The sequence below is a fragment of the Manis javanica genome, chromosome 4 (assembly GCF_040802235.1).
Source record: "Manis javanica isolate MJ-LG chromosome 4, MJ_LKY, whole genome shotgun sequence".
In the NCBI taxonomy this organism is placed as follows: domain Eukaryota; kingdom Metazoa; phylum Chordata; class Mammalia; order Pholidota; family Manidae; genus Manis; species Manis javanica.
In genome coordinates this window covers 85,100,559-85,116,936 of record NC_133159.1, presented here as the reverse complement: position 1 = coordinate 85,116,936, position 16,378 = coordinate 85,100,559, and the positions used below count along the sequence as shown (strand labels likewise).

General features: G+C 37.2%; 1 long non-coding RNA gene across 6 annotated transcripts in view; it reads left to right on the top strand.

Moving 5' to 3' along the window:
* Nucleotides 1–16,378, top strand: part of LOC108392021 (uncharacterized) — a 174,379-nt gene that overhangs the window by 90,685 nt on the left and 67,316 nt on the right. For 5 of the 6 annotated variants that reach the window (XR_012130249.1, XR_012130246.1, XR_012130245.1 and 2 more), the window contains 2 exons: nucleotides 3,062–3,164; nucleotides 3,927–3,997. This is a non-coding gene — a long non-coding RNA (uncharacterized lncRNA). Of the gene's footprint in view, nucleotides 1–3,061; nucleotides 3,165–3,923; nucleotides 3,998–16,378 lie in introns of all 6 variants that reach the window. The other variant, XR_012130248.1, reaches the window with a different exon arrangement.

Below are 16,378 nucleotides of genomic sequence, written 5' to 3'. Positions count from 1 at the left end.
TAATTTAAATACATGTCTTTCTTCTAATTCAGGACCAACTATCTTAATGACATGAGGCTTGTCATGTATTTCCAGAAGGCACATCATAAGAAAATCATTGCAGAGCAGATCCAACAGGCAGCACACAGTTGTGTTTGCCTGCTTGCCCTTGACCATCCTCATGCTAGCAATTACCCCGTTTACTACTAAAGGATGAATAGGAGTCTAATAGGAAACACACTTGCAGAAAGTCTTGTATATTGTTATCTGAACATTAAAGGAAGTCATGGAAGAAAAATAAAAGGTTGATAAATGTGAGCAGTAGAGACAAGTGGAAATATTAGATTTTTCTTGCATATAGGTTATTTTGACCTAAGTCTAAGTATTTGTTAGGCTGTGTTGAATTAGTGGGTGGACAAAAAGAAGTAAATATTGTGATTGCAACTATAGAGGGTGATAGTCATCATACCTGTGAGCTGCTGGTAGTAACAGTTTCCTTTAACTGGGTAGATTTTAGAAGATCAAAACAGAAGACGTTTGATTTCTTCCAAATAAGCTTTTTCTGGACTATCTGAAGGAGACAGATTGAGTATCATTGATATTTAATCACCTTGGAGAGGTCTGGGAATAGCAAATAAAAAAATGATTATAAATTTATGCTGTTCAAATACTGGGGTAGAAGTAGGTAGAAGTGGAAAAAGTGTATTCTGATAGACTTACAAAAAAGTGTACACTTTTCTCTTAAGTTAAGGAAGTAAACTTTATGTATGATGTGGGTACAGCTAGGGCTCTGTGAATGTACATGCAATTTTGTGGCTTTTCAGCAGGATAAAAGGGATTTGTTCATTACATTTATCTATCTATCTATCTATCTATCTATCTATCTATCTATCTATCTATCTATCTATCTATCTAATCTATCTATCCATCTATCTATCATCTATATCTATCTATCTATCTATCTATCTATCTATCTATCTATCTATCTATCTATCAATCATGTATCTATCTATCACCTATCATCTCTATCTATCTATTTACCTTTGTCATCCCACAAACCTATTAGCTCTGGAGCCTGGAAGAAGGCATGGTTTTTCCTTATAAGTTTCCTAACAAGGTGATTCACTGATGCTAGTGCTACACAGTGTCTCCTTCCTGACAGACAGTGACCTCACCTTTGCCTGGCACTCAATTTATTTGAGGACCCTTGATTGTTAAAAGTCTTTTAAGGAAAGAAAAATGAGGTTTTATAGCTGGCTGCATTATGAATAGTTTTTTCTTGCTTTTGTTTTGTAAGGAAGAAAAATACTTTTCTAACTTAATAGAGAAATTAGCTAACGTGCATTTAATTCTCTTTTTAAATAGATCTTACCTACATTGTTCCTATGGATGGAATTTTAAAACTGGTGGTACAAGAATAGCAATTTATTGTATTGGCTGCATGGAGCTTGGAAAAGAGGCATGCTTAGGCGATTTCAACAAATTTAAAATTAGCTTTTAGTCTGTCTGTTGAAAGAGTTCTAAAAGCAAGACACTATACTGTGAAAAGATTTAGGAAATAACTGTTCAAAGTATGTTTTTCTCCCAGTATATTTTTTACAAAGATTTGCTTATAATTTTGAGGATAACCAGAGTTGAATAGCCTTTGTGTAGACTATGAAGTATTCAAATGATCCAATCCCTCCATTTTATAGATTACCAGGCTCATTTTCCCATGCCAAGAAGTAATTTGGGCCTGAAATGATTTTGTAGTAAAGCTTAAATTAAAATTTAGCTACAACTTTCATGAAATCCTCTGGCTAATAGAGTAGTATCCATTTCATGGCACTGCTGAAGGCAACACGATATAAGATCATGACAAATACAATATTGAGGATCAATTCTGATTCTATTTATTTACTTATCCAATGGTTTTCTAAAAGGACATAATATAAATGAACCTCATTTTATGCAATTGAAAAAATACTTAGTAATATGCTTTCAAAACACATTAGATGCATTTTGAATGCACTTTGGGAAATATTAATTTACAAGACTGTATGTTAATCTTTTGTAAATTAAAGAAATGTTTGAGACATGACTTGTGATTACAATATTTTTAAGTTCAATGGTTTTCTATTTCTTAAACTTTCTTAATTTTGGACTTATGTGTTTAATGATGTGAGTGTGAATGGGAAGGGGATAGTAGGTAAAAGAAAGGTGAGGAGGTAGGTAATAGGAGAAAAAGGGAAGACCGTATCTGGAAGCAGAACTCTTTATTTCAGGCATTTGGAAAAAAAGGAAAAACAAATCTGCAAGTTAGCTGATGCATGTGAGCAAATCTTTAAGGTGTGGTGTAGAAGAGAACAAACAATGCTAATAGGTAAAACCATTTCCTTTGGGTGTCAGAGAAATATACACTGGTGAATCAGGTTTATCAGTCATTTTTCTTGTAGGTGTAAGCAAAATAAGTTTACTTATGATACACAGTTAACATCTCCCTTCTAGTACCACAACAGCCTCTGCTGATGGCACCTCAGAATAGCAGTGTTTACCTTTAAAGAGCCCAAAGCCCATTCTAGACATATGATCTGTTTCTTTTGATTCCTTACCTTCCCATATAAGCCCACATCTTCATATTGCATCTGTACCTACCAGGCCACCAGTGGGAGTTCAATGAGTTGTTGACTGATAGACTCAGTATATGAAGCTGCCCAGCCTGCCTAATGCTGGGTTTGTAGCTAGTAAGAGATGCTTTCAGAAGTTCTGATTTGCCCCTCCTAAGCATTTCTTCATAGCCTCTCTGAACTTGCTCATGCCTTAGGCCAAGGTCTATGCTAAACCACATGCTTGCAAAAGCTGAAGCCAGCTCTACTTTCTTTCACTATCAGCTACCATGTGATATGACTTCCCATCCTCATCTGCTCCCTTCCCACTCTCACTACCTTCCCTGGAAGGTGGGTGAAGATGTTTCCTTCACCGGGAAACCAAGACCCAGACAGTATTTGTTGCATCTCCAGGTCATCCACGCACTGTAAAAGAAGAATCTGGGTTTCTTCTGTCCTCATGTCTTCTAAGTGTTGTGTCACCTGCTTCTTTATAGATGACCAACTTCCAGTAAAGAGCAGAAAGTATTTTCTTTGAAGAGGCTGAGAAAGCATTAAATACTGAAATGAACAAGGAGTTTGGGGTCAGAAGTCTAATAGGTGAGTTGTAACCCAGCACTTTCTAATAGTTGAGTTGCAACTCAACCAAGTTGAGTTGGTCTTGCACTTTAGTTTCCCAATCTATAGGTTAGTAATAATAAAGCATCACTCATGAGCGAGGGAGAGCATTGCAAAAGTGATGAATACTGGAAGTGTTCCATAGACCACAACAATTCATAAAATTTTAAATTATTATTTGGGTGTTTGTTTTTGTCGATATATGTTTTCATAAAATCCAGAAAATTTAGAACTTTCTGGTAATATTGGGTGGATGGAAAGTTGAACACTTGACAATTTGGCTTTGGAGCAGGGAAAGGCAGAAGGAAAATGGAAAAAATTTCTGCTTCACCCTGCTGTGTCTTCTAGGTGATTACAATTGGCACTCCCCAAAGTTTATACTATAGAACGATACTAGTCTACTAGCAGTTTGTGCTTATCTTGTGCATTTTATTATTTCATGGTTCTGAGGAAGTTAAAAGCCATGATACCATTAAAGGTAAGATGAATTATTACTTTAAAGTTCAAGCCAAATTTATGATAGAGTTTTCCAGAAATGTATAAAGAATCATTCTTATAGGTTCCTGTTTCAATGAATTGCTCTTTATTTGCCATGCAGAACTCTGTAAATATTTTACTTTCTTCAGAGTTCGGAATGTGCAAGTGTGATTTATTATTTCTAATGACTGGAAAGAGGTTTAATATCTGCAAACAAAAGGTATGAGTTGAAAGAGAATGCATAACAATATGTTTCTTTGTAAGTAGTGAGCAGAAACTCATCTAAGAAGGAAAAGAGTGATTCTCAAGATGATTTGTCCTGCAGTCATTCCCAAGAGGTAATGTTTAAAATAATAGTACCTTTTATTCATTGAGCCCTCACTGTGTGTAAGGCTCTTTTTGGATTAAGTGCTTTATGTATGAGTTCTGCTCTCTGCACTGACTAACAGAGGGGTAAATTGGATTCTGTTGAGAATGTTATTGACTATGTTGTTATGTTATAGTATCAGTCCTTTTCAATTCCTCTAAATGATAATTCAAAAGATCTTTGAGAAAGAGATAGAGACAGATAGACACAGAGACCAGAGAGAGAGAGCCAGAGAGGGAGAGAGAGAGAAAAGACAGAGATTAAGACAGATTAGTTATGAGATTCAGGACTTTGAGGAAAAACAACTCATGACAAATAATAAAAACATAACTATATTGTCTCTCTCAGCCCTATTTCAGACATTCAATGACAGTAATTACCTATTGCCGCTGAATGAGAACTTGGGTAGGTTCCATAACTTTTCTAATCACACTTAGGTATTGGCATATTCAACTGTCTCTTTTAAGAAACAAACCTAGTTTCAGTGTATAAATTAGAGTTGCCAAGTTTAAGATGTTAATACAAACTGAATTTGTTAATACAAATTGAATTTGATTCAATATAAGGTCTTTTCCCTGTTTCCAACTCAGGCCTTCTTTTAGTGGATGGACATGACGGGAGTGGTGCAGTTAGCTTCTGTCTTTCTATGCTTTGTGCATTCTCCCTCCTTAGCGATCTCCTCATCCAAGTTTTGAGCTTGTTCCTGGCCCTGTGAAGGTTTGGAAGGGCAGAAGTAAGGAGATAGGAAAGATCATAAATTGTTTTTTCTGGGCTGCATCTCTAAGGGAATTCTCTCGCTGGTGGCTCGTGGGCTCTTTTGAGATCTCACCCTTGGGCACTCTCACTTTAAGGGTTGTAGACCCCGTCAGATCCGTTCTTAGTCTTCCTGGTCTCTTTGATTCCCTTTCGCAGTCTTCAGGAGTGAAGTACCTTCTAGCTTCCTGTTTCTGAGATTCCTCTGCTCCTCCAGGCGGCCGTACCTCACAGGGCTTGCTCTGACTCCTCCTATTAAGGCACTAGCATCTCATCCACCAGGAACTTTCATAAAATCATTGTTCCAATAAAAATTTGGGAAGGCAGCTCAAATGAACAGGGCCACCCCCCTGAACAGCCTACCACAGATCACTGGCTAGCTCAGGCTTGAGTCAGGCTTGAGTCCTCTGTGTCCATCAACCACAAGGGAAAACCTAGTTCTTCAAATGGTGCCGTCAAAGTCTATTCATTATGCTGGGGAGAAATGAAGCAATACCAGCACTCATCTGTCCTGGGAAGTGGGAAGAAACTCAAGTGTAATTCTCTCCAAGGAAATATCTTCTCAAATCCTTCTCCCCTTTGATCTTTGTTTTCCTTTTCCATTTTTATATATTTATATTTTTTTATATTGTCAAAGTGACTGAGGTGGATCCATGACTTAGGAAACCATTTCTCTGACTTTTTGGTAGGGACACATTTTGCATATGGCAATCTGTCTCCCACTCAGTTTGGCATCTCATATAGATTATATTGGTGCCTTCATTGAAATGAAGGCAGGAGAAATTCCCCTCTAATACTTGAGTAGCAACTTTCTTTGCAGTTCAAATAAGTATGAAGCAAAATAAGAAATTCTAGTGGTTTTATTAATTATAATCTTAGAGCCTAGTACAATTCTAAATATATCAACAGTACCTAGGAAATGTTTGTTTACAAAAGGAAAGGAGGAAGAAAGGTTGACAAATCACCTTTCATAATCTGATGAGTAAACCCATATTCCAATGCCTGCTTCTCTCCCTTTAGCTGCTGTCAGCTTTAACCTTAACTTTGCTCTTAGATTCAGTGGTCATATTTAGTCTTTTTACATCTGCTCTCTCTCCTTGGGTAACTGAGTATCTGACTTAGGTCATCACTCTGACTTTATATTTGCCACAAAGTATGGTTTTAGGGTAGGCTTACACTCCTTTAATGATGAACCCTGGCCTACCTTATTTTTATTAATTTATCGAACAATTATTGAGAATCTGCCGTAAGTCAAACATTAAGTAAGGAGTGAGAATACAAAGCTTAAATACAAAGATAAAGTCTTCATGTGTTAACACAAATGACTGATGTAAGTGACAGACACTGTTTTATGGGGATTATCTGACTTAATACTTACAATAGTCTTGCAAGTAGATATCATCATCATTTACATTTTATGGAGGAGAAAACATAGCACAAGAAAGCTACATAAATTTCCCAGGATCCTACAGGAGTAGATGGAGCTGGCTGTCTAATTCTTAACCAACATTCTACACAACTTCATCTATTCGGTTCTGCCTTTTGTATTGAATAACTTCTGTCTGCTTCTAGGGTAGAGCTAGTGGGTTGTTGATGGGGCTAGAACTAGGGTTGGTGATGGTAATGAAGCTCCTAATGAAAATTGTGGAATTGCAATATTGTGTAGTCATGAAGAGCATTGCTTAAAATCATGGCTTCAATAATAAGTAGCTTTGTGTCCTCTTTATGCTTTAATTTTTTAACCTGTAAAATAAGAATAATGGCAATATCCACTAATAGGGTCATAGGAAGGAGGAAACAGAATTTAACTAACTGTGTGGGCTCAGCAAGTATTCAATAATTTATTGCTATTACTTTTTGAAATAAAGATATATTTTAAGGTACAATATATTGAAAATAATCAAGCAGCTTGATCTTCTTTTGAAAAAAGTCCAAGGCTTTGCTCTTAGTAAAACATCTATGAATGAGAAACTTTAATTATTTCTATTTTAAGGAAGAGGAAATAAGAAAAAAACTTCCAAAGACTTGATTAAGTTTTCCTAAGAATTTAGATTTTAGAAATTATAACTTATAAACAAGATTTCTTTTCCCTTTGTTCTCTTTGCTGTGGTGCATACTCAACAGAAAGCAAATTTTCAGCATTTGCATTTTTTTTTTCTCCCAGAAGTTTTTTTTTTCTTTTACCTGAAATTCCGTAACACCAAAGACCTGTGAAATCCATGTACTTGACAGTTAGTTTGTGACTTAAAAATGGCAGGGTTGCTGCAAAGTGAAGTATCTTCCTTGTGGGGAACCACAGGCATGTAGATGAAGGATAATTGCCTCCACAAAGACTGGGCACGGCCCGCATGGGATGTGAGAGGGGGCCTCACAGGGGCAGACCTTAATTAAGCTCCTAGAAGATCCTAAGGTAGTGAATGAAGCAATCCTGTGTTAGCTATGAATAAGAGCCTGTTTTAGGGACTGAGGTCTATTTGGAATTGTGTTTGTCTGCAGGCTTCTCATAGTTTAGCCTTTAATCTTTGGATAGAAATTGGCTAAGTAGAAGATTACATCATCAAAATGAATAGAATGATGCTTTGTGACATTGGAGGACACATAAAATATACAAAAGCATTCTCACAAAAGGAAATAAAGTACAATTACATATGTTCGGAGTCATAGGAACTCTGTAAAGGAATCCACAGATTTGAATTTAAAACTATTTCTGTAAATTAAAATCTTTTGTAGGGCACAGGTTTTAACTTTACAAAGAGAAAAATTATCCAAAACATGGGACAATGCTTAATTTCTTAGATCTCTACTATTTAACTTAGTTTTTTGAAAGGCTCCTGGGGAGTAAAGGAGAATCTCCTGTAGCCTATAAAATCTCCTATAGCCTCATGTCATGGCTTCCTGCTGAGTTTCCCCGGAAGCCCACTGATTCTTAAGGTACAGCGGAGAGTGGTCTCTTCAATCCCTTCTGTAGCTGAACAGGAAAAAGGGGGAGAACTCTCTTTCCATTCATCTACACATAAGAAGGTAGTGGGGGAAAGAGAGAAAGAGAAAAAAAGAGAGAGAAAGGCAGCGTTAGAGATGGAAATAAAGGAGGCATAACAAGCAAGCCACTTGACAGCTTCTCTCTGTCTCCAGTATGAAACTGCATGAAGATCTATTCTCAGGAAAATGAAGTGATTTTCCATGCTTATTTATAGAAAAGATCTGGATTCATTCACCAAACTAGATGGCAGGTTCCAGTAGGATAGGAACTGTCCAGTTTGACTGTTATAATCATAACATTTAACTTATGGCTTGGCTTAAAATAAGTGAAAACCAGTATTTGTTAAATGCATGAATATCAGTGGTCACATTTCTCCTTTTTAATATTATTTTTGGTATAAGAAGTGAGGTATTTTGAATTAAAATAAAAGCACTTTTCTCATAGCATCAGGGCAGACTATACATTCTATAGCCTTTAATGTTCGGATAGGACTATAAATGTATACATGCAATGTATACATTGTCTAATTGTTGAGCCTTGTAGATCACTTTAGCAAGATCATTCCTTGGAAAGGTATCTAAACAGAAATATCCTTGTTGTAACCAATTATTTTGAGAAGCATTTTAACAAATTTAAATAGAGATCATTTCATCCTAGCATGTGTGTGTGAAAGGATGTTGCCCATTTAGATCTGAATATTCCTGTGGGGATTCTTAGTTGCTGGGGTTGATTAGTAAGGCCATCTGAAGGAGAATCCTGAAGGTTATTAGTCTGTTAAGGATGCCATAACAAGATATCATAGACTGGGTGACTTAAACAACAGAAATTTATTTTATCACAGTTCTGCAGGCTGGAAGGCCAAGATCAGGGTTCCAGCTGGGTGGATTCTGGTGAGAGCTCTCTTCCTGGTTTACAGATGATGCGTCCTTGCTTTATCCTCACAGCAGAACAAGAGAGAGGCAGCAAGTTCGCTGGGGTCTCTCATGAGGGCATCGATTCTGCCATGGGAGACCCATCCTCGTAACCTCATCAAAACCTAAATAGCCCCCAGGAGTTCCAGGTTAAGGCTTCAAAACATGCATTTTGGGGGAACAATTCAGTTCACACAGTCATGTTGAGTTGGTTGGATTTATTCTGAAGTGTCTGCAGTTTCTTAAGCAGCTGAGCAACAGAATATCACAGTCTATGTTTCAAGAAGATAAACCTGAGTAAGAATGATTGAAGAATGGTTATGACTAGTGATAAGAAAGACAAAGACATGAGCTACAGATGGAAGAGTTGACTGTAGATGAGGTATTACAGAGTTAGAAGAGGACATGCAAGTGGGATCACAAAGAAAAACAAAAATCAAAGATTCAAGAAAAATGAGGAATCAGTATGTATAAGCAACTACCAACTATGTAGATATGGGACATGAAGGAGAGAGAGGCATGAAAGAGCCTCTAAAATGTTGAGTAAGTGCAATATGGAGAATAGTGGTACTGTTGATCCAGGGAACTTTGCAAGAAGGAACCCCACTTTTGATGCATGGAGGATGTAGGGCTGAAGGAATTCACCCCCACACTCCCAGCTATGTGGCACATGTGTATGTGTGTGTGTGTATGTCTATGTATTCATCTAAATGACAACATGTGTGCTTTGGCAGTTGAAGTCTATTTTTAATATGAAGTGCTAGCAGGAATAAATTGAGCCACAAATGAATAAATTCAATACAACAAATATTTATTGAGCATTCTCTCTGAACAGTGGGAGATCCAAAGATTAATATTCTTTACATCTAACAGCTTATAATCTATGAGGGAGGGGTCTTGTACTTAAAGGACTTTAGTCTAAAGTAGACTGAGATTTTATTATGGTGAAGAAAATGTCTTCTATTAAATTTAAATGTTCTAAAGGGAAGAAGGTTGATTTAGTGTTTGGAAAATAATTCTACTTGTAGCAAGTAGGGTTTGAAAAGTTGTTGGACTCAACAAAATTAGAAAGGTTACCCCAGAAAAAAGGCATAGTGTGAGCAAAGATTCAGAGATGAAAAAATGCAAAAGAGCATGGTTGAAGGAAAAGAACAGAAAATTATGGTGTCAGTGTAAAATAGGTAGATGCACATAGGAGAGGAAAATACCCATCCTAAAGATCATTTGTTCTCAACGGGGCAATATTATTCCCAAGGGAGCAAAAAATAGTTCCTTCTTTTTAATGTATAAAGCACAGATATACATACCATAAATTATCAGATATATAGCATATCTGTGGTATTAAAAATGTGTGTGGGTAATTAGAAAAAATGATCTAAAAAGGCTCTTTAAGGGGATGACAATGAAAAATGGGTTGAGAAACACTATTATAGATGGATTTTGGCAAAATGATGGATTTTATGAAGCCCTCTGAAGAGAGTAATTTCCCTTACCTCAGTTCTGGTTCTGGTCTATTTCATGGAGACAGGGTACTGAGTTGAAGTGAGTCTAGGCGATTTGGTTAACAAACCTCTACAAACTCAAATTAGTTAATGTAATTTTGGAAACTATATATGTGAGGTCAATTATGCAAAAGTTGTTTTTTTGCCGACTAATGGAAAGAATGACTTCCAAAGAAATTTTTTCCTTCCCCATGATTTTGGTATCTTGGCATTATAAAGCCCATGGATTTTGTGGTTCTTTTAGATTCCATTACAGTCATTAAATAATGAACACTCTCCAATCTCACCAATTCCATTAACAGTGACATTATCCCTTTCTAAATCCAAAGGCGTGGACCTGCCCTTTTAATATTTCAGAACAGTTTGGTGGTACAACTAGGATGGAAAGCCATTCTTTTTGTTCTAGGGGATGCTCTTGGTTTATTTTAGTCATTTTATTAGGACGTATTTATGAAAACACAAGGTTTAACTATTATTATAAGTTCCAGGCCCCATGGGGCAAAACAAAAAAAAAAAACAAACCTCAAAACCCTTGGCCTTCTAATGTGTGTCTTCTTTGGGACAATAATACTATGTTCAGTACCCAACTTCACAAAATTAATCAGGATTCACACAGAAATAGACAGGAAGCATGATAAAGATTGTATACATTAAAATAGAATCTATTCTGGAAAAATAGAACCCATAATGGTTGCAGCAGGAATGTGTTATAGAGCCACCCATTCTTTCACCAAGCCATCCATTCATCAACCAGTTCATTCATCCATTCAGTATTTATTGAATGCCCGTCACAGAGGTGAAGAGATGAGCTCCCTTTCTGTTAGGAGCTCATAGACTGCATGGGAGACAGATGTGCAAGGATGAAAGTACATGGGAGGCAGGTTGGAACACAATTAGTTGATACAATGAACCACTTCAGGGAGGCTGAAGTAGTCAGGGAGGCTTCACATATGGGGCAGCACATCAAATGACACCCAAGGATGATAATTAGGGAAGTGTACGTTGATGTGGGTTGGGGGGGTAGATGGGGGATATTTCAGGTGAAGAAATAGAACATACAAAGATGTACGTGTGAGAGAGTAAAGCATACTGGCAGACTTTCAAATAGGTCAATGCAAACTTGGGGGTGTTGAAGGCAGCAGCGGGACCAACAGGTGGGGCAGCAGTGATGTCATGGGCTGCACACGGTGTTGAGGAGGTTAGGTTTTATCCAATAGGAGGAGGTTGCTACAAAATGATTTTAAGGAGATGGATTTGACTAAATTTTCACACTAAAACTATCACTCTAGCAGTGCTGTGGAGGATGGAGTGAGGAAATGAGAGGAGAGACAGAATCCATGATGGTGGGTGGCCTCTCCTAGTTACTGTGTGGGGCTTCATGCAGTCTTCGGCCGTGAGTCATCCTGAGATAGCAGCCATGAAAGACTCTGGGTCTGTGTGGGTGCCCCGGTGGGAAGTGAGGGATTAGAGTCCCTCAGCTGTCATTCAGGATCAGGAAACTTGTGCTGTGACTGGGGATTCACCCAGACACACCCTGCACCATTCTCTCTCCTGCTACAAACCGGTACCTGGGGAAGCACCAGTGATGATGGTTATATAAACTTCATCTTATTTTCATCATTCTATTCCACCTGGTTTCCCTTTTAAGCCAATTCCCAGCAGAACTAACATCAAACTACAGGAAAATCATCATGTTTGGGTATTTCCTTTGTTCTATTCCTTGGAGAACCACAGGAAAGTGAGAAAATCAGAGCCTAGATCATCCAAGAATTCTTTAATTTCTAATCCTCCCATAGTAAGTAAGAATAGATATCCAAGGAAATAATATTAATATATCTTTCCCTATGTATACATATATCTGCATACATATTTCTACATATACAAATTAAAATTAATATTTGTTCTCAAAACTTGCATTAATAAATACAGAACATCATAGAATACCATAAGGTGCCAACTCTAGAACCAGGCTGTCTGTTTTTCAGTCCTGGCTCCTATTAATGCTGGCTGTGTGACCTTGGAGAAGTCTTTTAACTTCTCTGTGCCTCAGTTTCTTCAACTACAAAATGGAGAAAATTATATTCCTACCAGTTCAAAGTGTTTTGAAGGGTTCCATGAATATAAACAGCTTAAAACAGGGTCTGGATCATAGTAAGAGCCTAATTAATGTTGATTATGATTAATTTTATTAGCCATGATTAATATTTATGCTTCTGAGAAGGCAAGTGTGCCTCCTCAGGGGTCTTTCTAAAGACAGAAGTGTAGAAGTTAATGAAGGCAAGGAAGAGGCTTGCCCTTACTCAGCACAAAGTCAAATAGAGAACAGTGCAACACCATCATAGATGTGGGAGGTAAATTGAACACCTTTTAGTCACCTTTTTAATTATGGCTTTCTCATCTCAGGCACTTGCACACTACTCTTGTCTAGCAGAGCTGGTTCTGGCATTGTCTATTCCCTGATCCCATCCTCTCCCTGGTGTCCATAGCCCTGAGCCTGAACCTCTCCGACTTACAGATGTGCCAAAACTGACCTTCTGCTTTCCAAGTGTCAGAATTTCTGGATGTTCACCATTGGCTAAATGCCACTGCTCAGGAGGCATCTGAGTGGTCTATAAATAGAGCTGCATCTGGGTGGTTGCCAATTCCTCCTGCACCAGAAATACTTAATAATCTCCTTGCTGATATATTTCAAACTGGTTTCCTAGCAGAACAGTAATAATCACTATCATTACACCTTGACTTTATTGTAGATTGCTAAGTCTTTGAACACTGGGGCTGGTTTTAATTAAAAGAATCAATTGACATATGGATATAGTAGGGATTCTCCCTGCTGTATATAAAAAAGGAAAGCAATGGAAGAAACCAGGTAGTAAATGTGATTTTAACAAACTAAAAAGCTTCTCACCACAAAAAAAGAAATGATGATTATGTGAGAAGATGGAGGTGTTAGCTAATGCTATGGTGGCGATCATTTTACAACATATAAGGTATATCAAATTAATATGTTGTATACCTTGAATTAAACTTACACAACGTTACCTGTAATCCAGTTACATCAACAACAACAAAAAAACCCAAAAAAAACACATAGGAAATGAGTATCCTTAATTAGTTAAAAATAAAGATGGTCAAATAAATTATGGTTCACTCATATGGTAGAATTAATTAATAGACACCATATTTTTAATGAGCCATTATTAGCCATGTTTAGAAATAATTTTTAATAACACACAAATAACATGAGAATGCTTACATGTATGTATCATACTTCATTGTATATATTATATATGATAGACATTATATCAAGCTGTTATTAACCATGTTTTGGAAGAACATATTAACCCAGGGGTACATACATATGTATGTCATAATAGATGCAAGTATCATAATACAAGATGGTATCCTAACAAAATACCTACATTTAAAAAAGTAAATCTACCCATAGACACAAACACAAATACACATACTCTAGAAAAAAACTGGAAGAAAATAAATGAAAATCTTAACAGTATGTTATTGCTGGCTGGTTGGTAGGGATGACAGACATAACAAAACTCTTACAATCCTCCTGCAGAGATGTGATTTTCACATCATTCTTGCATATATTTCAATTTGAACCTCACCACAATCCTGTGGGTCAGGGCAGGAAGGTATTATTTCCCCTTTTTATAAATGAAGGTGCTGAGGCTCAGAAAGATGCTGGTTTAATCAAGGTCATAAGGCTAACAAAAGGCAAAGCTGAAATTTGAACGGGTCATTTGATTCCATTTCTGGAGTTACTTTCATTAAACTAAGTTGCCTGTAAGATCATGTGGCAAGAAAATCTATAGCTGTAGTGAGGCCAGGAAATGGTGGGAATCTACAGTTTTAATTTTTCAATGTGTCACAGGTGTTAATAAATAGGAAAAGTGAACTGAGTTCTAGGTAGTATACGCAGATAAAAGTTTTTGTAGGTTTAAGGAAATTATTGTTCAAAACATTGTAACACACTGGCTAAATTGAAGAACTTTTTTCACAAGTCATCCCTGAGACTTGAGGGATATTATCTCAGTCTACACAAAGGGAAACAAACTTATAAATAAGGAAGAAGACCCTTTACCCTCACACACATTGAGTGGACAAGGTGTGTTACTGAGGAGTTTCTCAGGGCTTCTTTGCAAATACACTGTGTCAAGTAAGTAAATACACTGCTCACTGAGATTCATTCTTCTCTACTTTATCTTATTTCTTTTCATATGCCATTTTGTGTTCCCAAATAGGCACTTGAGCATTCTTAGCCAACAGTTTTGGAATTAGAAAAATGAGCATTGGAGAAATTTCATCCTGATCAGGAAGCCACAGCATGTAACCTTTACTCCTCTTGCATTTGGAAAATACAACTGTACTGTGGCTAGAACAGGAAGTCCCTGTGGGTAGCTATCTCCTGGGTGCCAATTATTATTATCTCTCCGTATCATGTTTTATTTCATCAGCAAGTACTCATTTATATAATTTGCTCTTTCCTCTTACAGGATTATTTACTCCATTCAATTCTTACAAGTTTCCCCTCAGTTTTCTAAGTTTGTTGCCTAGAGTGATTTTTCCTTCTGAATTTTCTAAATATTTTTCTTAACCCATCAAATTTCTTTGTATGGATAGAGCTAGTGTTTATTATTCCTGAAATACAAAATACTATGTTGGTTTAGTCTGTGCTTAATTCCACCTTTCTGCTACAGCATATTGAAAAACAGTCTGTACAAAGAAGACACTAGTAACAATTCGCTGGTTGGGAAATATGATGGCATGCATATTTAGAATATTCTCTATGTTACAAAAAAGGAATGCTTTACTAAGTTCTGATGGTAGCTCTTATCAACTTTAAGTCATAACCCAATGCCCCAGAAGTAGGCATTCACCTTTGCTGGTCCTCTCAACCACATGCCTTGTCATTTAAATCCCCCACATTTAACACATGGGAACAATTTATTGGGTAAGTTAGACTGCAATGTCTGAAAATATGCTAAGTGACAAAAGGGTAACAAAAACATATACTCATGACTATAAAGTAAGACCAGTGAGAATGTAGGTGCATTAATTTAGGCATTTTGAACAGTTTTGTGGCTTTAACAGCTTTAGTATACTTGGGGAAAAAACAAAATATAATCATCCAAAATTAAATAACAATAGAAAACAAACTGTAATCAAGACAGTATAAAGCAGTATATTCGGGAGGGAAGCTTAGTTAAGATTGGGAGAAACTGCTGGAGTGTGGCATCATTAAGGAAATTTCATGGAGCATTGGTAAGAGACACAGTACAATATAGTGATCAACTCTAGACAGAGGCAGGCCTGGGTTTGAATTCTGGTTTTGTGATCATGAGCAAGTTGTTTTACCTCTTTGAACTTCGGTTATTTTCTATTAAACTGGCTTAAGAAAACTTCCTTTGTAGGTGCTTTGGAAGAATTAGGTAAAATAATAACACATGTAAAGCAATCAGCTGGTACACAGTAAATGCTGAACAATGGGAGTTGCTGTTAATTAAATTGGGGCTTGAATAATGGATTGTATTTCCATGGTGGGAATTGGGAAATGGAGGGAGCAGGAGAGATAGGACAGAAAAATGAAGGCAGAAGAATAAAGGTAGAAGATCTTGCTGGTGGAGCAAAGACATGAACAAGGGTGAGAAGGCTTACATATGCAGACATGTTTCAGGTGAATGTAAATGGGCCACACTAAAGATTTTGGGGGAGCTGAGGATGTTATACCATTTGTCCTGAATAGAGGCAGTCTGCTCCAGATCACAAACTACTTGACCTTAGCAGGTGGCTGGCCATCTTCCTTTTGGATGCTTTTGAGATGCTGCCTTTTGGCAAGATAAACCTCCTTTATTCATTTAGTTTCTTGCTTCACAGTCCCTTGGAGTGTCTTACATATTGTATAGTTCTTTTATAACACATCTGTGAGGCAGGAAGAGCTGTGGATAAAAATGCCTGACACGGACTGAGTGGCTCAGAGCAGGTGACTGTGCTGTGGAGATGGGCTGGGCTCCAGGTTTCCTTCTCAGAGTGTCCCTGTAATAACCCATGTGGCGACTCATGGCGCTTCTCATTACACATCTGCTCTGGGAGGGAAAGGAAGAGAAGCAAGCAGTCAGGACTTAAGCAAGAGGCTTCAAAGTCTTCTGAAAATGAGTCATGCAAACTCATTTTGGTTTTGGTTTACATAT